We start from the raw sequence: 24,125 nt of genomic DNA on the forward strand, positions 1-24,125 counted from the left end.
TTTTTTTGACAGGCAGAGTGGACAGTGAGAGAGAGAGACAGAGAGAAAGGTCTTCCTTTGCCATTGGTTCACCCTCCAGCGACCAGTGCACCGCGCTGATACGATGGCAGGAGCCAGGTACTTCTCCTGGTCTCCCATGGGGTGCAGGGCCCAAGCACTTGGGCCATCCTCCACTGCACTCCCTGGCCACAGCAGAGAGCTGGCCTGGAAGAGGGGCAACCGGGACAGAATCCAGCACCCCAACCGGGACTAGAACCCAGTGTGCCGGCGCCACAAGGCGGAGGATTAGCCTAGTGAGCCGCGGCGCCGGCCTGCCAACGCTTCTCAAGGTGAGGCTGTGCACATCGGATGCCCAGGCCCTGCCTAACCCAGAGGGAAGCTGCATCCCACCTCCCCCTTTCTCCCTCATCCCGTTTTTTTTTTTCTTTCTTTCTTTCTTTCTTTCTTTCTTTCTTTCTTTCTTTCTTTCTTTCTTTCTTTCTTTCTTTCTTTCTTTCTTTCTTTCTTTCTTTCTTTCTTTTTCTTTCTTTTTCTTTCTTTTTCTTTCTTTTTCTTTCTTTTTCTTTCTTTTTCTTTCTTTCTTTCTTTCTTTCTTTTTCTTTCTTTTTCTTTCTTTCTTTTTCTTTTTTTTTTTTTTACATGCAGAGTGGACAGTGAGATAGAGAGACAGGGAAAAAGGTCTTCCTTTGGTTCACCCTCCAATGGCCACTGTGGCCAGCACACCGCGCTGATCCAAAGCCAGGAGCCAGGTGCCTCTCCTGGTCTCCCATGGGGTGCAGGGCCCAAGCACTTGGACCATCCTCCACTGCACTCCCAGGCCACAGCAGAGAGCTGGCCTGGAAGAGGGGCAACCGGGACAGAATCCGGTGCCCCGACCAGGACTAGAACCTGGTGTGCCGGCGCTGCAAGGCGGAGGATTAGCCTAGTGAGCCGCGGTGCTGGCCTCCACCCCATTCTTATGCCCAAAGTCTCAAACCCTGGGGCTGGCTGAGGGAGCCCCAAACCTCCAACTGTAGTCCCTAGTGAGTCAGAGTTATTCACGGAGTAGTGTAGTGCCCCAGGTTATTCTTACAAACAGGAAAGCTTAGCAAGCAACAGCTCAGGTCAAACTCCTCACTTCAAGATGAGGAAATCAAGGCTTAGCAAGTGAAATCATTTCCCCAGGGATTTACACTTGATCCGTGACAGCTGGGAGAAACCCCATGAGCTCATTCTTTCCTCTTAGACCAATACTGCCTGTTACTGTTTAATCAGGATGGCCCAGTATCTGTGAAGTTTCTGATTCACCGTGATGGGGCTGTAAGAGAGTGACTCACGCAGCCCGTGCCCAGAGCACCAGTCAGAACGTGCCACTGGCTCCCAGCATGGCTGCACCCCCGTGAACCCCGCCCACAGAGTTCTTTCACTTTCAGTATCAGTATAGGAGGGGTATGAGGAGAGACAGGAAAGTAGACCGGGCCGCCCGCAATTACAGCCCGGTGGAGCAGATGCCCCCAAGAGTCCAGGGTGCCGGCGCTCGCTGCCTCGTGGTCCAGGATGACTACCTTCAGCACAAGAACTCAAAGATCATGCACCTGCTGCTGGCAGCGAGAACAGGACAGCCCCTGCAGGGCGGGGAGCCAGGGTCTCTAAAGCCAGCAAGGGGTACCGGTGCCCCGCACCCCAGCCTGGAGAGCTATGATTCAGGGAGAGTCCAAGTGAGTTTTAATTGCCTGTAATTGGCCCGCCCACGCAGTCTCCCAACGCACAGCTGTGATCAGTTCCATGAAGAAGGTGCTGCAGCTCTTTCCACCTTTAAAATCAGAACCCTTCTCCTTAGGCTCTTTTTTTAAAAAAGATTTTTACTTACTGATTTTGAAAGAGAGAGAGAGGCCAGCCATCCGCTGGTTCACTCCTCCATACAGCCTCAATGGCCGGAGCTGGGCCAGGCCAAAGCCAGGAGCTTCATCTAGGTCTCTCACGTGGGTGCAGGGGCCCAAACACTCGGGCCCTCCTCTGCTATTAATTAGCAAGCCATTAGCAGGGAGCTGGATGGGAGGTGGACAGGTGGGATACGAACTGGTGCCCAAATGGGATGCCGGTGCTGCAGGCAGTGGCTTTACCTTTACCCACTACACCACAATGCTGGCCCCGGTTAGATTCTTAATATTACTTTTTTAATATACCAAGATAATAAAAAAAGAGGATGAAAAACAGAGACACAGAGGGAATTTTTTTTTTAGAAATAAGCACTGATCCCCGTGACCTAGTGGTATTCAGATTGACTGCAAAAAGCTTCCTGCTCCAGGGCACACGGTCCAAAACCACAGTCATCGGCTCAGACGTTTTCTGTACTCTGATTGGTATCTTTCTTGGCATGCTCCACTCTCCTTTAATAAAGTCACAACCCCCTGTTGCCATGGAACCCAACGAGACTTGAAGCCAGTTACTATGACTTCCCTGCAAGTCTAAAAAAAGACCCAGTGACCAAAAGACCAGCTCTTCCTTTAATAAAAAAAAAAAAAAGTGAGGCCAAGAGGCTCCAAAAAGCACCCAACGCTTTTAAGTCCACTGACGTTTTAAGCTAATTCGAACTCTGGAGCCAAAAGAAGCCAATGGTTTACAAAGAAAACATTTCTTTTCAGCTAGGACTTTCCAAAGAAGATGATTTTATAAGTCGATACTTGATTAAGCGGGTAGAAATGTTCTTAGGATTTCTTCCATTTTTCCCCCTCCCAGGCAAGCTTTCTGAAATCCGAGAGCTGTTTAGCAAACACGTGTCAATCAGCAGCTACCAAATTGCAATATTCATTTCACACAATGCTCAGTTTTTGCCAAGAGCTCATTACTTCCCTGTACAGATATATTTTAAACAATACAATCAGTGCTGTGTTCTGTCCAAGTGGGGCTGGACGCAAGCTGCAGAGAAAAGCTGCTGAGACTAAGAGCAGGGCTACTGAGAGACGCCCAAGTGACGCTGGTTGATGCTTCCAACGGAGCCCGGCCACGGAGACAGCTCCCTCTCTGGTCTGCAGGGCAGGGCTCCGGCTGCCATCTGGGAACGCTGTCTGGCACCCAAAGCCGGAGCTCCTCTAACTCACTCATTCTGCCGACATTCGTTTCTGGCCCCGCAGGAGCTCCAAGGGGTTGTCAGCTTCTCATTCTCCTCCAGAGACTCTGCAGCAGGGGACGCTGGTCTGTGAAGCGGGCAGGGGGGTCCCTCTTTGCTGGCAGCAGAGCCAGTTCTGGCCACGCCCACCCTCACAGTTGCTGCATCTACACAGCAGCAGCTGCCGGCTCGGAGAATCCGGAGTACATGCCTGGGCAGTGCCTAGGACAGCACGGCCTGGGCCTCCTTTACACCTGTCCTGAGGCTTCCAGTGCCCAAGGCCTTCCAACCCTGGGCCCCGAGGAGGGGAGGAGCAGGCAGCACCAGCTGCCGGTTCTCGTGCAAACTCACGAGTGGCGTAGCGGGTAAAGTCAATGCCTGAGACGTCAGCATCCCATATAGCTGCTGGTTCACGTCCCAGCTGCTCCTCTTCCGATCCAGCCCCTGCTAATGGCCTGAGAAAGCAGTGGGTGATGGCCCATGTACTTGGGCCCCTGTCACCCACAGAAGAGACCTAGAAGAGGCTCCTTGCTTCAGCCTGACCTAGTCTTATCACTGGGGCTAAAGTAGTGGTTGCCTACACTTGGGGATGGGGGCAGGGGGATGGGTAATGGAGAGTGATTGCTTATGAGGAACTTTTTGGGGTGATGAGAACATTCTAAAATTGATAATGGTGATGACTGCACAACTTTCTGAATATACTAAACCCATTCAACTACACCCTTTAAGTAGGTGAGTTGCATGGAATGCTGGTATGCAAATTCTATTACATTAAATCTTTTTTTTTTTTTACAAAAAGAAAATTGCACACAACCATTTGTTGGCTGATCATCCTGATAAACAGCAAATAGCCCAATTGATAAGACCACCTGACCTAGGACAAGTTTTTCTGTCTCTCAGGGTCTCTGGGCCTTAGGAAAACAAGTCGCACACTTGCACCCGATGCTGTTGGCCCCTTTGAGCAGAGCCATCTATGAGTTTACACCTGCGGCAGTAAAGTTCAAAGGGGGGAGTCAGACCCTTCCGTCTGCCAGGCCTGACCCACCTCTCTCCAACCCAATCCCTTCCAGCTCCCTTCCTTGGTTCCTCCTCTCACCCCAGTCTCTGGGCCTCAATCAATTCCTGAGCACCTGCTCCATGTGAGGACCAATGCTAGGCCTTTCTCATTATCTCCAGTTCTCCAAACAGCCCATGGGGAGGCCAGCACTGACTCCTGGCTGCAGGTACAGAACAGGCTCAGAAAGACGAGGCACGGTGACCACGGTTGCACACCTGCCAAGCGTCAGACAAGACGTGAGCCCACATCTGCAGACTGGGCTGCTTCTCGTACCCCTGCGTTCTGCAGACTTGGTCCATGGAGTTGGCTGCAAACAACTGAAAATGCTGCCTTTACTTAGGCGGTCAAGGATTACTGTCACTGCCTGCAGGGGCTCACAGAGGTGACTGCCTGCTAGCCAAGGCTCACCTGGGCTTTCAGGTCCTTTTGTGTGTGCATTTCCACCCCCACTGGGACCCAGCAGCAGTACTGTGGCTCAACAAGGAACCGCTTTTACTGACTGCATTAGTTTCCTAGCACTGCCATAACAAAATATCACAAACCGGGAGGCTCAGAACAACACAACTCTCGCTTCACAACCCTGGAGGCTGGAGGCCCGAGATCAAGCAGGCCAGGCTGCACAGAAGGTGCCACTCCACACCGCTCTTCTTAGCTTTGGGATCTGGGACATTCCTTGACTTGTAGATGCATCACCCCTACAACCTCAAGTCTCCACATCATCTTCTCCCAGGGTGTGTCTGTTTCTTTGTCCCCAAACCCCCTGTTTATAAAGACGCCAGACCTACTGGATGAGGGTCTGCCCTACCGACCTCGTAACTTGACTATCTCTGTAAATGCCTTATTTCCAAGAAAGCACACCTTGGCTGGTATCAGGCACTAGCACCATATTTCTTCTGGAGGTGGGGAGACACAATTCAATCCATAAATAGTGACTTTAGGAGACGGTGTTGTGGTGCACTGAATTACGCCACCTGCAACATCAGCATCCCATATGAGCACAGGTTCCAGTCCCAGCTGCTCCACTTCCAATCCAGCTTCCAGATAAAGAGCTTGGGAAGGCAACAGGGTCAACCCAAGTGCTTGGGGCCTGCCACCCATGGAGGAGACCCGGATGGAGTTCCAGGCTCCTGGCTTTGGCCTGACCCAGTCCTGGCTGTTGTGGCCATTTGGGGAATGAATCAATGGACAGAAGATCTGTCTCTTCCTCTATGTCACTCTGCCCTTCAAATAGATAAATAAATCTTAAAAAAAATTTTTTAAAGTGAATTCAACTGTAAATGCCACTGCAGTTCCAGAAGAAGGTCAAATGGCCTCAGAGCGAGCAAAGGTGTCACACAGAGTGCTTTTCAGAGAGAGAAAAGTCACACCAGGATGGCGCCTTTCCATCCTCCAGGAGGAAACAGAAGCATCCCACGCTCAGGTGCAAACCCCCTGGCTGCAGCAGGCACTGATGTCCCGACACTGTGAGGTCCGACGCACACCACCAGCGGCTTCACTTAGCGTTCATTTAATACCTGCATACTCTGCATGCATGTAATTTGTTTAAATTTTCATAATAAAATGCTACGGGGGAAATTCTTGTAGACTGTTAATGAAATCTGCCAACACAATCTTTATTCTTAAAGAACACCTAAGTAAAAACCCCAATTAGCATCTTTGAACAAACATTTTTTTCTCCAAGCCAAAAGCAGAGAAGATAAATTTTAAAATATGGAAATAAGAGTACATGTCTTCCCTAATTAGATTTATTTAAATAAAAATGTAGCCAAGGCTTTCACTAATCACTGATGTACTTAAACACTGAACTCCGAAAAGAAGAAGTCCTGCTGTCTGTTGGAAATGTGTGAATCCAAATATTACGCTAATATCTATGCATGAAATTCTCAGTGCATTCCTTCCATGCTGCCTCCCATTGCTCTCCTCAACCGGTTATTTTTGCATTATGCGCCAAGCACTGGAGATTAAGCTCTGCTCACCTCCAGGGAGAGACAGACAAGCGAGCCACTAGTTCCTAGGACCAGAAGGCTCACAAAGGACTCGGGCACAGGTTGGCTGGGTGGAGGAGCAGTCGAGCCAGGTGTGAGCTGAGAACATGAGTCAGGGCAGAGCTGATAAAGGTCTTACAGAAGCCTCCGACAACCTTACAAGGGCAGAATTCCATTTTTTTTTTTTTTTTGACAGGCAGAGTTAGACAGCTAGAGTTAGAGAAAGACAGAGAGAAAGGTCTTCTTTTTTCCATTGGTTCACCCCCCAAATGGCGGCCACGGCTGGCACGCTGCGCCGATCCGAAGCCAGGAGCCAGGTGCTTCCTCCTGGTCTCCCATGCGGATGCAGGGCCCAAGCACTTGGGCCATCTTCCATTGCATTTACATCAGGAAAACTAAAGCTGAAGTGGGTGCAGCAAACTGGCTATGCTGACTTCATGCAGCGCGCGAGTGGCAGAACCAGGATTTTAAAACCAGGCCTGCGGACCTGGCACCAGGCAGCCTCCTCACTTCACCCGGGGCAGGGCTCTGGGCACTGAGGGAGGGCCTCACACAGCCTGCGTTTAGACCTGGCTGCTGCTTTCTCCCGTCCCATCACACCCATCCCATGGGACATCCGTCCCATCACAGGTCTCCAGGGGCTGTCCACACCCACCCCGGATCTCTTCAACCCAGCAGCCCTGGAGATCCTTGCAGGACACGCACAGGGCAGCTCAGACACCACGCCCTACCACTCAACTCCTTGTCACCCGGCTGTCTTGGTGTGCCTCAAACATCGCAGGCCCAGTTCCGCCTCCGGGAGTCTGTGCTTGCGTTCCCTCCACGGGTCTTCTCTGCATGCTACGTGTAAGATGGTCTTCCCTTGAGCCTCCCCCTACCGCCTTGTCAGGCCTCCCTGCTTTATTTTCAACTCTGCACTGTACACACCTGCTCACCGGCCCTGCCCTACCAGAGTATGTGCCCAGTAAGGGCAGGGGTGTGTGTTCTGCAACCTGAGATGCCTCAGCACAGCAGGTTCTCAGTCTGGTGCAGGAATGCACAGGACTCCACATCCCCAGGGGTGCTGCACACGAAGGGACTCTGGCCTGTCATCCCCTCCCCCTTACTCCTGACAGAGGGGACGGTAGGAGTAAGGAGACAGAGGAGGATGCATGTCGGGGAAAGAAGGAACGCCAAGGACCTCATTCGTCACCTTGGAGCCTGTAAGAGCCCGATTCCTTCTCCATGCCACATACTACAGAGGCACAGGTACCCCCAAGCTCAACGCCGCTGTCCAGAGAAGCACCCCCAGCTTCCCCTTCTGCAGAGGCCACAGTCCCAACCTCGAGGTGCGCTCTGCCAAGACACTCGCCGGGGGCTCAGGGAGGTCCCCACTGTCCCCGGTTAAGCTCCACAAGGGCTCCTTTCTGACGCCAGCCTTTTGTAGCCCCCCCACTTGTGAGGCCTCACCGGAGCTACCAAGACAAACCACAAGGGTTTAAAGCTCCAGGAGGTCTCAGACAGCGGAGGGCAGATTTGGGACTTGCCTACACAGCACCTGGCACGGGGGACATGGCACAGCACCTCAGCATGTGATGGATGGTGAAGAAACCAGCGCGAGACTGCATGCAGTCCAACAACAGGAGGAGTCAGGGACGCGGGGTGGGGGTGGGGGTCCTCGCACCTGTGTGCCACACTGCGGTGCCTGGGTTCCAGTCTCGGCTCTGGCTCCCGACTCCAGCTCCCTGCTAACGCACACCCTGGGAGGCAGCAGGTTCGGCTCACGTAGTCGGGTCCCCTCCACCCACAAGGGAGACCCAGACTGAGTTCCCGGCTCCCAGCTTCAGTCCCAGCCCAATCCTGGCAGTTGGGGGCATCTGAGGGGTAAACACGCATGTGGGAGGGCTCTCTCCCCCGAGTAAATTGCTAAAGATGCCAAAGATGGAAGATTTTCCAAGGAGCCTGTATCACAAAATGCATAATGGTTACCCCACTCCAAACTCATCGTCCTTCTACGTTGCTTATGAATCAGAGTGGTGTCGAGATGGTGGTGGAGGGAGATGACGGATAATCAAAGCAAAGTCGTAAGCGCCGGGTTTTATAAAACGCTAGCGCACTTACAGGATGCCTTTCAGTTCTGAAATTCTACGTGGGGACTCAGATCACCCCAAGATTACTTCCACTGAGAGGTGGTGCTATAATTTCTTGGGTTTGCATCAGTCTGTTTCCTGCACTCAGAAGAAAGGTGACGGATCTGGGTTACAAAGGCAGTGTTCCACTACACAAACCTGCGGGTTGCCATGACAACGCACATCCCCGTTTCCCCCTGTTCTTCAGCATCCATCCTTCTTCCATCTGAGTCAAAGCAAAGCACCTATCTGTGACGCCTGTTAGTATTTCTGTGGCACCAGGATATAAACACACACACACGTATAAAACCTATCTCAAAGGCTCATCAGAGGTGACCCAACTCTTGAGAACTGGTACTATCTGTCCTCAACAACGTATAAACAAGTCACTCCCCTGCAGCAGGTGCAAGTACACGGAGGGAGGGTGGACCAGCAGGGCTCAGCAGTGGCTTCCCACCTGCCCAGTCCAGAGTCTCAGGGTGGACTCTGGGTCAGTTCCTGCCAGAGCAGCCCACACAGATTCAGGGCTCCGGAGAACCATCCCTGCCACATTGCAAGGCCCTTCTCCAACTGTAGCCCCGTTCTCCCCAGCCCAGGCTCTGTGAGGCTGGTTTCAGGGCCTGGCACAGCACTGAGCATGGGGGAGGCACTGAGGATGGGGGAGGAAGTGATGGGGTAAGGCACCCACTGCACTGTCTCGCCACCTCAAGACTCGGCCCAGGCCCTGCCTCAAGAGGTGGCCAGGGAGAATTCTGGACGCCACTGCCCAGCGCCGCTTTTGGCACCAATCACTGTGCTCACCAGTCTTGACTGCTGTCCTCTCCCCACATCTGCAGCCAAACAAAGGCACAGTCTTTGGCAAGTTTTAGTATCGCTGTGACTTATCTTCTTCTCAGGACAAAAGCTGTCCATCTAAATTTATGGTAAGGTTCAAATGGAACCTTCTAGCTGAACTATCAGTACCCACCCTTGTTTAAAGTTTCTTTGTTAGGGGGCCGGCACTGTGGCGTAGCGGGTAAAGCTGCCACCTGCAGTGCTGGCATCCCATATGGGTGCTGGTTCATGTCCTGGGTGCTCCACTCCCAATCCTGCTCTCTGCTATGGCCTGGGAAAGCCCTGCACGGGGGACCCAGAAAAAGCTCCCGGCTCCTGGCTTCAGATTGGTCCAGTTCCGACAGTTGCAGCCATGTGGGAAGTGAACCAGTGGATGGAAGACCTCTCTCTATCTCTGCCTCTCTGTCACTCTGCCTTTCAAATAAACAAATCTTTTTAAAAAATATTTAGCTTTTTTTTTTTAAAGGAGTTGTTTATTTGAAAGGCAGAGTGACACACAGAGATCTTCCATCAGCTAGTTTGCTCCCCAAATGCCTGCAAAAGCTGGAGCTGGGCCAGGCTGAAGCCAAGAGCCCAGATTTCCATGCGAGTCTCCAATGTGAGCGGCAGGAGCCCAGGTACTTGGGCCGTCACTCGCTGCCTCCCAGGCGCATCAGCAGCACGGAATCATCTGGGCCTTTAACCAGGCAGCTCAACGGTCACTTAACCTGCTGCACCATGACACCTGGCCCCTGAAGTTCCTTTAAAAAGTTATATGTACCTATTTAAGCAGACTTCTTGCAAACTATGCCTGTTTTAGAAAAGGTATGAAGACACAGATAAAGCCAGAGACTAAAACAGGTCCCATTCTCACTGTTTGTAGTGGGCAACCACTGCCCTAGATACCTGGGTATTTCTACCTAAGGGCTGGGGCAAAGGTTCGGAATTCAAACCCACCCGAGTTCAAGCTCTTTTCACGTGGTGGCACGGTCTGGGACAAATCATTTAACCTCTGAGTCTCAGTTCTTCATGAAATAAGGGCCGTGTACCCCCTTCTTGGGACTGTGTGCCAACTATTTTACCACAGGTAAAGCCTTTGTCACGATGCCGGCACCACACACCGACGGCAGCTTTATTTATACCCCACTTGCTTGTGCCGCCTTTTAAACACACACTGCTATTTTCTGTGAATGGTACAGCAAGCCCCTGGATGTCCAGGTTCCACATTCCTGGATTCAATCAATCAAGGATCAAAAATGTTGGGGAACAGAGAAAGCCACCAGCACTCAATGTGTACAGAGTTTTTTCCCCTTGTCGTTAATCCCTAAGGTACAGTAACTATTTACATAGCATTTACAGGGTATTAGGTATTACAAGTAATTTGGAGATGACTCAAAGTACAGGAGACTGGACCGGGCCAGGCATTTAGCATAGCAGATAAGATGCTCGCAGCCCACACGGAGTGCCCGGGTAGGTCTCCCGGCTCTGGCTCCCGACTCCAGCTTCCTGCTAATGCAGACCCTGGGAGGCAGTGGTGAAAGCTCCAGTAATCGGATTTCTGCCACCCATGAAGGAGACCTAAGTGGAGTTCCTGGCTCCCGGCTTCAGCCTGACCCCCAGCCCTGGACGTTGTGGGTATTTATGGAGTGAACCACAAAATGGGAGCTTTCTCTGTCTGTGTCTATCTCTTTCTTTCTCTGTGTCACAAGGAAATCAATGATCTTTTTCTAAAAAAAAAAGAAAAAAAAAGATAAATTTATTTTTTAAAAAGTGGCAGAAATTTGATGCAACACTGACAAAAGGTTTAACTACCATTAAGGCTAGGAGGGAGGGAGGTGGGTATTGTATTTCTTAAAATGTGTTTCCATGTTTGAGGGATTTAGCAATCAGTCCAAAATAAATCTGTCTACTCATTATTTAATCAGAACCATTTGGCTAATGCTTTGCCACGGGGCTTTCTCAGGCTCAGAACACTTTCCGCTCTGAAACATTTCATTACCTTTAATTTTGGAATCTGATGTCACTTCATGTACCTCCATAGGGCATTAACCTCAACCTTCAATGAAACCCAACAACCAAAGCCATCATAAACTTAAGAAAATTAAAATCCACTGAGTTTAATAAGCTGGGTGCCCTAGAAAAACATCCAGGCTCATTTTAGGCTACTGTGTAAACAAATAAAAAAGTAATTATTTACTAACAAAGTAATTGCAATTTCTGAAATGTTTAAAGCACCAGAAAACATAATCTATGTGTTCAGATTTAGTATTTCTTTGTCTTTCAACAGTAGCCATATTATTATTGATGGATCTCTCACCAATAAAACTACCTCAAGCACACAACAAATTATTTCACAAACAAGGGTTGAGAACAAACTACAGTTAAAGAAAACCACAGGGGCTGGCACAGTGGTGCAGCAGGTTAAAGCCCTGGCCTGAAGCGTCAGCATCCCATATGGGTGCCAGTTCTAGTCTCGGCTATTCCTCTTCTGATTCAGCTCTCTGCTATGCCCTGGGAAAGCAGTGGAAGATGGCCCAAGTCCTTGGGCCCCTGCACCCACGTGGGAGACCCGGAAGAAGCTCCAGGCTCCTGCCTTTGGATCGGCACTGCTCTGGCCGTTGCAGCCATCTGGGGAGTGAACCAGTGGATGGAAGATCTGTCTATACCTCTCTCTGTAACTCTTTCAAATAAACAAACATAAATCTTTAAAAAAAAAAAAACCCACACACACAAAAACATAAAACCATTCCATTCTCCATTTATTCAAAAAAATCAAAGCTCATTTGTCCCAAAACAGCAGCATGGCTCCAGAGCTCTCATTTGAAGTTCTTTCAAAATGAAAGTTTACTTAATAAAAAGAACTTAAACCGCCCCAGCACGTGCGGTGAGCTCTGCTTGGCGTCCACGCACATCCCACTGATAACCTGCTCAAGCCGCGAAGCCTCCGCGAGCACAGCACTCTGCCCAACGAAAGCACACGCACACCCTGGCAGTGCTCTCGGGCCAGGTGATGAAATGTCACCTGTTCCTCTCTGGGCCTGGATTCTGACCCCTATGTCGTGATCTCCTGCTCCCCCGGCTGATCTCCTGCTCCCCCGGCTGAGAGCGAGACCTGTGAGCCCAGTGGCACTTCGGCCCTGTGACTAAGTTATGTTATCTGCCAAAGGGATTTGCAGACATAACTGAGGTCCTCTTCAGGGGTGGGTCTGCCTTAGGTGAGCTTATCTGGCTGAGGGTGTGGGGACAGGGACAGCACGCCTGTCTGTTGGTTCACTCTTCAACAGCTGGGCTGTGGTGGAAGCCCAGCAGTTCTGAACTGTCACAGGCCACGGTGGGAGACAGGCGAATCTCGAGTAATCACAAGTGGGTGGATCCGGCCCCTAAAGACGGACAGCTCAGCGAGGCACCGGGGTCAGTGCAACCGGGAAGACAATGAAGCAGCAGCTTTTTACCTCCAAATCCGCAATCTTGAAATGCTCACTATAGAAACAGAAGTGACAAATGGACTCAGGTGGCAAACTCCGGTTACTAAGTGAGAGGGCTGCAGGCTTGCAGGTGGCCTGGGGCTGCTGAATCGGATACACGGGGCTCCTGCTCGCTCTCCCCAGCGGGATGTGGTGCTGAGGATGTTAATCTGAGGATTACTCATGGCAGCAGCTCTGGCCTGGGAAGTGACATTCTTTAGGCTGGAGCAGTTTTTGCAAATTGTGGAAGGGCAGGATTTTGTAACATTAAATAGAACTTGTTGAGAGGCACTTATTTGGTTCAAAACAAAACTGAAAGCCAGTTTATTTATTTATTTTTTTTTTAATTCACTCTCTCTCCCCTCTTTCAGCTTATCTTCCCTATGTTTTGGTCTTTCCTTACTGTAAGTGATACTGGAATCGCTCCTGTTTGAAAATGTCTAAATGCGTGAGCTAGAGTTTTCAAAATCCTCACTTCAAATTCCTGTGGGAGGGTGAGAGGCAGAGGGAAATCAACACAGAATAAAGGCACCACACTCAATCTTCTGAAAAAGCAAAAATTCATTAAAGTAGAAATTCATGAAAATAAAAGCCTGGTGCATATGGACAAGAGTGTATTTACTGAAAGGTAATTGCAAAAAAAAATATTAAAAACTGGGGCAACTATGTGGACATCTGAAAGGGAATCAAGTAAGTCTAACTGGTCCAAAGACTCAAATCAACAAAAATAAAAATCATACAAAATGCATTAGGAGAACATGGGTTTTTCTTGAATTTCAAAGTACAAAGGCCATTATTCTAAGAATGACACAAAACAGTAAGCCACCAAATGTTTTCTTCACAGCAAAGTCTGGTTAATATTTATTCAGTGCTTGCTATATGCTAGCTCTCTGCTCAGCACATGGAAAATATCCAATGAGTCGGTGTGACAGGCAGCCTAAGACGGCCCCTATATCATCATCTCCTGCTCCCCCGGCTGAGAGCGAGACCTGTGAGCACTTCAGCCCCGTGACTAAGTTATGTTATCTGCCAAAGGGATTTGCAGACATAACTGAGGTCCTCTTCAGGGGTGGGTCTGCCTTAGGTGAGCTTATTTAGCTGAGGGTGTGGGGACAGGGACAGCACGCCTGTCTGTTGGTTCACTCTTCAAATGCCTGCAACGGCTGGGCTGTGGTGGAAGCTGGAAGCTGTGAACTCAATCCAGGTCTCCCGCGTGGGTGGCAGGAACCCAAGGACTTGAGCCGATACTGCTGCCTCCTGGGGTCTGCATTAGCAACAAGCTGGACTCAGGAGTCATAGCTGGGTGTTGAACCCAGGTACTGCCAGGTGGGACATGAGCATCTTAATCCCTGGTGAAACACAAACCCCAATCAGACAAGTTCTTTAATCTGGGACAAGGGGAACGGTTAGCGGAGGGGTCGGGACGCTCGCTGGGACACCTGCATCCCCTATCAGAATACCTGTCTTTGAGTTCCAGCTCTGCTCCCCATTCCAGCTTCTTGCTAACATGCACCTTGGGAGACAGCAGGTACGGCTCGACTAGTTGTGTCCCTGTCACCCATGTGGGAGACCCAGATTAAACTCTCAGCTCTGGTCTCAGCCTGCTCCCAGCTGCAGCTGGCATTTGGTGAACGAACCAGCAGGTTGAGAGCCCTCCCGTGTCTGTCTGCCAAACAGATAAATGAAAAAGAAGCTCTAAGAAGTAAGAGACAAATACTCAAGAGACACTGTCCCACTCGCCTTGAAGAAGCAAAGCACCGTGTTTTGTATGGGGCCGCAGGGCAGGGAACAGTGGGCAGACCCTGGAGGTTGTGGGCCTCAGTCCTGTGTAGCTACACAGGGGTCGCCTGTGTAAACAACCAGCGAGCCAGAGGAAGGCTCCCAGGCCTCAGGTGGGACTGCAGTCCTGGCTGAACCTTGCTTTCAGGGTGCTGAGACTGAGCACAGGCTGAGGCAAGCTGCACCTGGACTCCGTGAGCTAATCAAAGGGTGGCGCTGTTCAGCTGTTGAGTCTGTAGTAATCTGTTATCACCTAGTCACGAATAACAAACATCTGACCTAGCAGTTACGTCATCGGTCAAGATGCCCACACGCCAAATGGCAGTGCCTGGGTTTGCCACCTCCCCTTCAGCTCCGGACACCAGTTTCTTCCTAACACAGACCCCGGGAGGCAGCAGTGACGACTCAAGCAGTTGGGCTCCTGGCATCCACATGGACTGAGACCCGGGCTGCGTTCCCAGCTCTCTGCTTTGGCCTGCCCCAGGCCCAGTTGCAGCTGCTGCAGACATTCGGGGAGTGAACCAGCAGATCGGAGCCCTCTCTGGCTCTATCTCGCAAATAAAACTGTAAAAATTAAAAAAAAAGTCACCAGTTTGCCCCTGTCAGAATGGCAAGAAGCAAACAACTTGGCACTCTATTGCGCTGGAAGGCACATGAGACTGGGCACGTTCGATGTTCGTCCATTACTGATCAACCATTACACCCAACAAAAGGGCAGTTTTGACCGCTGCTGCACCCTAACCCCTTGTGTCTGACACAGATCGGGTTCAGCAATGTATTTAAAATGCACATGGCCTTTGGCTGAGCAAGTCTGCTGTAAGGATTGGGCCTGTTGACCTTCATATGTGCAAAGAGAAGTCTCCTCAAGTCACTGTAGTGTCTGTAATAACCAAGGGCTGGAAGCAATACACATGTCCTTTATTAAGGCAGTGTTAATAAGTGCTGGAATAAGCACACACTGCAATCCTGTGCAGCAATGAAAACAAGGCAAATTAACCCGCGCTGATAGGGATCGCGAGAACATGTCCTCCTGCTGCTCAAGCCCCATCGTGCGATTTCCCAACATACCCGCATTCCCTCATTCCATCAGTATTTACAAAACCCCGCCTACATGCCGGGCTCCAGGCCTGGACAACAAGAACAAAACCACCCCTGCGAGAGAGGAGGGGGCAGGTGCCCACAGGTGCCGGGAGGAGGCGTGGGAATCCCCACGGGAAGAGACCACAGCTCGGGAGCACAGGGAGGGTCGGTGACAGACTGTGTCAGCCTACGAAGCGAGGACTCCATCCTGTTTGTTTACAGTAGCACAGCGACAAGACACGATGCAGAGCACACACTTAGTGTAAAGACAGAGGAGTGATCTGGCCGGAGAAGTGCGTATCTGGGGACCACCACTGATTTTATTAGAGCACTTTTACAATTGGCTGAGTCACCCAGGATGCGCCTCTCCCTCGGGGCCTGAACACGTGTTCACAGTCCCACAGACATGAACTGGGGCGGCATGAAGTCCTCCCGAACCATGCCAACTTACGGGATGGATCAAAAGGTTACATTCTGGTTAAGACATCACTTGCGATGCCCACATCCTATAGTGGAGGGCCTGGGATCCAGTCCTGCCTCCACTTCTGATCCCAGCTTCCTGCTAATGTGCGCTCTGGGAGGCAGCAGGTGATGGCTCAAGTACTTGGGTCTCTGCCACGTGGGAGACATGGACTGAGTTCTGGGATCTGGCTCTGTCCTGGCCCAGCCAAAGATGTTGCTGGTATTTGGGCAGCGTACTGGCAGACAGAAGGTCACACTGTCAAATAAATACAATTTTAAAGAAATAAATATTTATTTATTTGAGAGGTAGAATTACAGAGGGAGAGATCTTCTACCCACTGGTTCACTCCCCACATGGCTGCAGTAGCCGGAGCTGGGCCAATCTGAAGCCAGGAGCAAGGAGCTTCTTCCAGGTTTCCCAGGTGGATGCAGGGGCCCAAGGACTTGGACCATCTTCAACTGCTTTCCCAGGCCATCAGCTGGGAGCTGGATTGGAAGTGGAACAGCCAGGACTAGAACTGGTGCCCATATGCAATGCCTGCACTACATGCGGAGGCTTAACCTCCTATGCCACAGCACCGGCCTTCTAATAAACACAAATTAAAAGCAAAACAAAAACAGATCCTTAAGACCCCCCCCCACACACACACACCTGGACAAATACTCTGTACCACACCCCTTGCACTGGCTTCTCACCCAACGCTCAGGAACTGAATCAAGCAGCCTCAACTGCCGTTTCTTCAGTCCTGGGTGCTATTTAATCAGGCTTTGGAGCACTTTGCCTGACGCCAGTGCACAGACTGAACAGCTTTTACTGAATGGGCCTCACAACACTGGATAAATCAAAATCTATGCCAGCCAGTGATTCAGTCTCAAACAGAGGCCACCTGTTCCAATTTGGGAGACTAAAATAGCTCAGCCTTTGGGATGATCACATCTTCACAAAGCCAGAGAGAAGGGACTTCTGGCCCCCACATACTTGCACACTCCCGAGTGATCCAAGTGCTGAACCTTTCACGAGGGGCATGCTTTATTTTTGGACGAGAGCTTAGATCCACGTCTCTGTGAGAGGCTGCAGCTCAAGGCACAACTCAATTACAAACCTTAATCAGGTTCAACCTCAGGAAAACGCAGAGCTGATGTTTTCCCTCCACCCTATTTCTTCCAAAGAATTTCTTTCACCTGGGTGCTCCACTCATTCACCTGAGGGCCTCCACTGCCTCAGTTTCTCTCCGGTCCTCATGATGCAGGCACACAGCTTGGAGCCAGCACTGCCCACCACCTCCCTCCTCCAGGTGTTTCCATGCACACTAGACTGCCTTCCCATCCCAAGCAGGCTTCTGTCTGCCCATAGATCATTTCCATGAAGCTAAACCAACGGGCTGATACCTCATCTGGGACACAAAGGATTTAAAGTGGATTACAGGATGTACAGGGAACACTCGTACAGACGGTTCTGACTTAATTTTTTTTTTTTTTTTTTACTTTACAACTGTTCAATAGTGACACACACTCAGTAGCAACTACTTTGAATCTGGATCTTTCTCCAGGCTAGCAATGTGCCACCTGCTTCGCTCTCAAGGTGCTGGGTGGTAGCAGCAGCAACCACAGCTCCCAGGCAGCCCCACAGTCACGAGAACTGACTGTCAGAGAACTGACCGTCACTCTACGGTGTTGTCACTAACCTCTGAGGGCTGGAGGGTGAGGTTTGTTAACTGAAGATTAAAAAAAAAAAAAAAGACATTTAGTTGAAAGGCAGAGTGTCAGAGACAGAGAGACAGACAGACTTCTTCGATCACTGATTCACTCCCCAAACAGCCACAACAGCTGGGGCTGGGCCAGGCCAAAGCCATCCGGGTCTCCCACACAGATGGCAGGGGCCCAAGAACTTGGGGCATCTTCCACTGCTTCCCCAGGAGCATTCGCAGGGAACTGGATCAGAAGCAGAGCACGCAGGACTCAAACAAGTGCCCTGATATGAGAAGCTAGCTTTGCAAGTGGTAGCTTAACCCACTGCACAGTAACACTGTTCCCAAATGCATTTTTGACTTAGGATATTTTCAAATTCCCGGTAGACCCATCATAACATGAAAGTATCCTAAGATGAAAATGCATTTAAAACCCCTTATCTACCGAACCTCACAGCTGAGCAAAGTCTACCTGAAATGCATTCCAATCACATCCATTAGCCCACAGTCAGGCTGAATGACCTAACACAACGCTTATTTGATAGCAAAGTGCTGAATATCACACATTTGTTAAAGGCTGTACAGAATGTGAATGACAGAACAGTTGGATGGGACACTCTTGCACACCTGTAAGTCAAGGTCCAGCTGTGTGGGTAAGTACATGCGCACATGCACACACACTTAAAATCGGGCCAGCAGAAACAGAAGTTATAGAAGAAAGACAAGGGGTAGGCGCTGTGGTGTAGCGGGGTAAGCTGCCACCTGCAGCACCAGCATCCCACATGAGAGCTGGTCTGAGTCCCAGCCACTCCACTTCCAATCCAGCTCCCTGCAAGTGCACATGGGAAAGCTGTGGAAGACTCCCCAAGTTACTGGGCTCCTGAACCTATGTGGCAAGACCTAGATGGAGGCCCAGCCCCAGCTGTTGTGGCCATCTGGGGAGTGAACCAGAAGATGGAAGATGTCTGTCTTTGCCTTTCAAATAAATCCATCTTTAAAAAGAAAGCCAGTGGGTAGGCGGGAAGGAAAGAAGAGGAAACAATCCATAAAATTTCATTCAATTCTGTTGAAGTTTGGGTCTGAGTTTGGCCAAAAGAAAAAGGGAAACAATCCATGAAGGGGAAAAAAATGTGCCCAAGCATCTTTTAAGCCTCGGGCATAAAAATAAGCATCTCATAAAGAAATGAGGAGAAATGATACATGAGGAACACTGTGTTTCCTAAATGGCTCCCAATAGGACAAAAGCATTAATGCAGACTCATGGCAAGTAAGCGTATCCAATCCAGTGGATGTGGTCCAGGAGTCTCTGGCTCTACCAGCTCTCTCATTCCCCAGCACTAACTAATCCACTTCCCAAACTGGCACTGCAGGCCTCTAACTCAGACAACGTTTAGCGACAATCGTTAACACTGATCCATTAAAAGTAAGTCTAAGTTTCAAGGAGTGAACTTAGAAATATTAAATAACCGCACAGGTGAAGGACGCTACGTGTAGGATGTGCGGGAATGACTTAAGTTTGGGGAACTCAGTGGCGAACCAGGAGTGACTCAACTTCAGAACAGACGCTCTCTGGTACTGGTTTGCTAACTCCACTGCGCACAACTGCTCAGGCGGCTGCAAGAGCTGACACCCAAGTTGGATGCCGGAGTCCCTCCCTAATTTAACCCTTCGCCCTATTCCTCAAAACCAGAGATTCACTAAGAGATGCCGCAGGAATAACCAACGGAAAGGTGGCTGAGCAACATGCAAGAGGTAAACCAGAGGCGTGGTGGGTGTGGGGGTGACGGGGGACATCCCAGGCCTCCGGGCTGTATGGGAAAGTGGGAGAGACTCAGAGGATGAGCAGGTCCAACACACCCGGGGAGCACCAATATGGACAAGTCCTGGATGATGCGCTAACACTCACACTTGACTCTGGGGCCCTCAAGTCACGCAGAAGTCAGAGACTCACCCTCAGGGGATGCAGCAGTGGGGACTGGCGCTAGGCGCTGCATCTCAGCAGGCCGCTGGCCTCTAGGCCTGTCTTCCCCCACTGTTGGAGCAGGTGACTGTTCCTTTGGCCAAGAACTAAATGAGGTTTTTAGCTTGGGTACAAAAAGTATATCCAGGTTGGGCATCCCTAATCCAAAATCTGAAATGTTCCAAAATTTTTTTTGAGCACCAACATGACAAGTGGAAAATTCCACACCTGGCCTCAAGTTGCAGTCAAAACACGGGCACACTGACTGCACTGTGTAAGGTAACTCCAGCTATGTGATTACAAGATATAAATGTCACACTTAGACTTGGGTCCCATCTCCAAGCGGATACACTAATAGCCAAAAATTAAAAAAAAAAAAAAAAAACAAAACAAAAAACCTGAAATCCAAATCACTCCTGGCTCCCCACAGTATCCCTTCCAGTAAGGACTACTCAACATGCGTACTAAAAACACCTGGTGCTGGAAGAGGCTCTGAGAGACTCACAGGCCCAGAGAGCTTCAGAGGCGACGGCAGACTCACGCTGAGGTCTACGTTAGATGTACGGATGATGCAGGCCACAGCCTGGGCTCCTGCACACTTCTCACCCCACATCCTACCCCAGCCAGTCAAAGGTCAAAACAAGGACGGACTCGTCTCACAGAACTATCCTGGAAAAATGAACACACCAAAGCAGACCTTGGAAAAAACCCTTTTTCGAAGTATCGGTATCTAGTGTAGCCAAATAGGTCCAGACATGAACTGGCACCCCTCCTCACTCCAGCTCTCCCCCAAGTCTGGAATTCCGAAGGATAACTCAATCACTTGGATACAACTTTTCCCCCAGAAAACTCAAAACTTTTATTTATTTTATTTGAAAGAGCTTTCACCTGTGCTGGTTTATGCCCCAAGTGCCCGCAACAGCTGGAGCAGAGCCAGGAGAAAGCCGGGAGCCTAGAACACAACCCAGGTCTCTCGTGTGGCGGCACGGACCCAGGAACTCAGCCATCACCTGCTGCCTCCCAGGGTGCACATTAACAAGAAACTGGAATCAGGAGTGCTGGGACTTGAGGCCAGGCACCCCACAGTGGGATGCAGGTATCTCAATGGCCGTACTAAATGCCTGCCACTCAAAACATTTAAATTCCTCCATCGATTATTTCCTTACTGAAAGTAATGTTAAATTTTCATTCTACCTAATTTGAGATGTTTAGCCCATTAAAACTTAATAATTAACTTGATATTTATAAATACTTAAAGCAATAATCCTTTAAGGAATTCTTTAGGGTAGAAAACAATAGCAAAAGGGTTAGTCCCAATCAATCTATATCAATTACATAATTTTACTGGTTATAGTCTGATGTTTTCATTTTTTTGCAAAATTGTCACAGGCATTTTATTACTTTATTTGAAAGGCAGAGAGAAAGAGATTGATCTGTCTTCCATACTGCTTCACTCCCCAAATGACTGCAACAGCCAAGACCAGCCCAAGCCAGAAGCTTTATCCCAGTCTCCCACATGGGTGGCAGGGACCCAAGGACTTGATCCTTCACCTGCGCAGTAGCAGGAAGCTGGACTGGAAGCAGAGTGGGACTCAATCCCAGGCACTCCAATATGAGATGTGGGCATCCCAAGAGGTAGCATACTTGGCTGGGCCACAACACTCAGCCCCCATTTCTACTTCTGCAACTGGAATGATCTGGGTGTCTCAAGCCCCTCCCAGTTAACACGGTAACACCTTTGGGTCTAACTTCCCAGGGACTAGACACCCATGCCTTCAATCCAGCAAGCCATGGCCCCACAGGGAGTCTGGGTGTGGCCACAGGGCTACTGTTCTCTTAAGTTGTTCCAAACCACCCTCAGCACAGCCTCTTCCCAGCCCCTTAGACCTGATGCAAGCTGAGGACCGGTCATTTATGGTGTGGGTGTGGCTTCCTGAGGGGACCTGGCCTAAATGGCCTATCAGGAAGCAGTTCTCAAGAAGGCGTGGTCTCTGGAACAAAGGCAGAGTGCTGGAAATCATACCCATGGTCTCCACTTGACTGCAGTTCCAGTCCACAGTGTGTGGCTGGCTATGCCACCAGGTGTTTTGCCGTGGCTCCTCTCCCATCGGAGTATCAACGGCGCACCTGGCAGGTGCTGGCACAGAAGAGCACTTTCTATACGTGTTACATCCTTCAATTCTAAAATCCGTCCTTTGCAAAAAGGCAATTTCAGTAACTCGCCACAGGCACCCTATGGATACTCGTCGGACACAGGTGCCTCAGATCTGGCCCTTTTGGCCTCGTGCCCCTCAGGGGAGCCTCTCAGAGCAATGCCCCTTGTGGAGGGATTTCACAAGAACACCACCCGGAGACCGATTACATGCCCCGAGAGAACAGAAGGTGTGGACACGTGGGCCGGTCGTGGATCTACCGAGGAGACCGGAGTCTGCGGGCTCGTTCTGAACTCACGGCCACAGGGAAGAACTGAGCTCTTCCACAGTTCGCTCTCCAGAAACCGAGTTTCAGGCTAAAAGTTTCAGGTTCTTCAAGGACTTTCAGTCATGAGCTTACTGAACGGCCTTTAAGACTTCCCTAAACTACCAGCAAAATCCCCACAGCCAAAGAGTTATAAAAAAATCCACCAAGGGGGCGGGGGGCGTTGTGATGCAGCAGGTTGTGCGGCCACTTGCAGCGCCAGCATCCTGACAGAGCGCTGGTTCAAGTCCTGGCTGCTCCATTTTCAATCCAGCTCCCTGCTGACGCACCTGGAAAGGCAGGAGACAGCGGCCCCCGCCACCCACGTGGGAGACCGTGAGGGAGTTCCTGCCTCCTGCTTCAGCCCAGTCCAGACCTGGTGTCAACGGCCATCTGGGGGGTGAAGAGAGGATGGAAGATCTTTTTCTTTGTCTCTCCCTCTTACTCTGCCTTTCCAATCAATAAAGATTTTTAAATAAAAATTTTTTTAAAAAATTGAGAATCCATCATTCTGTATGATTCATTCACAAATGTTTGCTGGGACATATGACTACATGCAAGGGACTGGTAGAGCATGTTCCGCGAGAATGCAGAGCGTACCATTTGTCAAGTCTCCCTGAAGAGGCCATGCACCTGCAGCACGGAGCACCCGCCTGGTCTGTGAAGACTGGGCAACCCGCCGGTGCTCATCACACACGCAGAGAGGGAACAGGCTACGCATCAGGCTCTGCATTAGACCTGGGTTCAAATCCTAGCTCCAACAGCGTTTCCTAATCACCACAAGACCTTGGACAACGATTAACCAGTGTGGACCTTGGCCTTCTTGTCTGTACTGTGAAAGTGTAAGTAGGGCATTACGAGGATCAAGGAGATAGTGTATCTGAAGTGTTAACATCTCTGCTATAGGAAGCAGTTGGTACACGAGGAACTATCTATCTATTACTGCATTATTTCCACACGTTCTTATGCCTTTTTTTCAAAATTTACTTATTTATTTATTTGAAAGGCAGAGTTACAGACAGAGGAAAAGATGGACAGAGAAGTCTTCCATCTGCTAGTTCCCTTCCCAAAGGGCCGCGAAGGCAGAGCTGGGACTATCCGAAGCCAGGAGCATCTTCCGGGTCTCAAACGTGGGTGGCAGGAACCCAGTGGGCTTCGGCCATCTTCCACTGCTTTCCCAGGCCGTTAGCCGGGAGGTAGATGGGAAGTGGAGCAGCTGGGACTTGAACCAGTGCCCATATAGGATGCCGGCACTGCAGGTGGAGGCTTAACCTAGTATACCACAACGCCGGATCCTCTTGTGTGTTTGTTTTGTTTTGTTTTGTTTTTTTTACAGAGAAATAACCAACAACTTATACTGTTTCCCTTCAGGCAGCATCTTCCCCAGTGGACAGAAGCAGCTGGATCAGGCACAAACCATACATCCTCATGTTCCTTTTCCAAGGCGTGCGAAATTCTCCTTCTGAATCACAGCTCCGTGATTCACGGTTCTCTCTTCCTTTTCTCTCAGCACCCCTCTCCACTGAAAACACAAACAATGAAGCAGCAGCAGGGCTGAACGCTGCAGGCTCTCCTTAGGTCAAGGTGTGGGCCATTTCCACGGAGGACGGGCTGCTTTCTGTGCCCAGCACCAGCCCTGGAAACTCAGGCACAGGGTCTGAAGCAGAACGCCTCCCAGGCCCCAGCGTGGCCGCAGCTGTCTCAGCGCTCCATGTCGGGGCCACAGGCGGGTGTGCTGGTGGCAGCTGGCAACCGCTTCTCCAGCAGGCACACAGCAAGGCATGGCTTACAGGACACACACCCCATCATGGATCTACCGGCTTTGCTGGAAGACACTCACCATCTTTTACAGTCTCCTTAATGAACTCTCCAGGCTGAAACAAATCACTGTCAACAGTACCCACAGACGACCCAGGTGACTACGTCGTGGGGTCAGCGTCACCTGCAGAAGTCTGTCTGTGCTCACCCCGTGTTCTACCTGGGGAGTGAGCATGCAATCAACTTGGGACTGAGCTGTGAGAAGGGCCACGGCATCCTCTGCTTCTCGGTGGCCCTGGGCATTCCTCACCGTGCAACCGTGCATCTTATTTACAAACCCTTCGACACTTACAGACGTACTGCAGGTGGCAGCCATGCTCGACCCCAGGGTCTATTTCAGATGCTGGAGACGTGAGTACTTACCAC

The 24,125-nt window shown here is 50.3% G+C and overlaps 1 protein-coding gene across 3 annotated transcripts in view; it reads right to left on the minus strand.

Moving 5' to 3' along the window:
- TMCC3 (transmembrane and coiled-coil domain family 3) overlaps positions 1-24,125 on the minus strand; it is a 296,265-nt gene that overhangs the window by 45,747 nt on the left and 226,393 nt on the right. Inside the window, exon 1 of one of the 3 annotated variants that reach the window (XM_089308766.1) lies at positions 1,850-2,007. The exons of the other annotated variants lie outside the window; for them this stretch is intronic. The gene's annotated coding sequence lies outside the window, so the exon portion shown is untranslated. Of the gene's footprint in view, positions 1-1,849; positions 2,008-24,125 lie in introns of those variants that run through there. 3 annotated transcript variants of the gene reach the window in all.

Source organism: Oryctolagus cuniculus, chromosome 11 (assembly GCF_051225735.1).
Source record: "Oryctolagus cuniculus isolate XC-2025 breed Fujian yellow rabbit chromosome 11, ASM5122573v1, whole genome shotgun sequence".
NCBI classification, from domain to species: Eukaryota; Metazoa; Chordata; class Mammalia; order Lagomorpha; family Leporidae; genus Oryctolagus; species Oryctolagus cuniculus.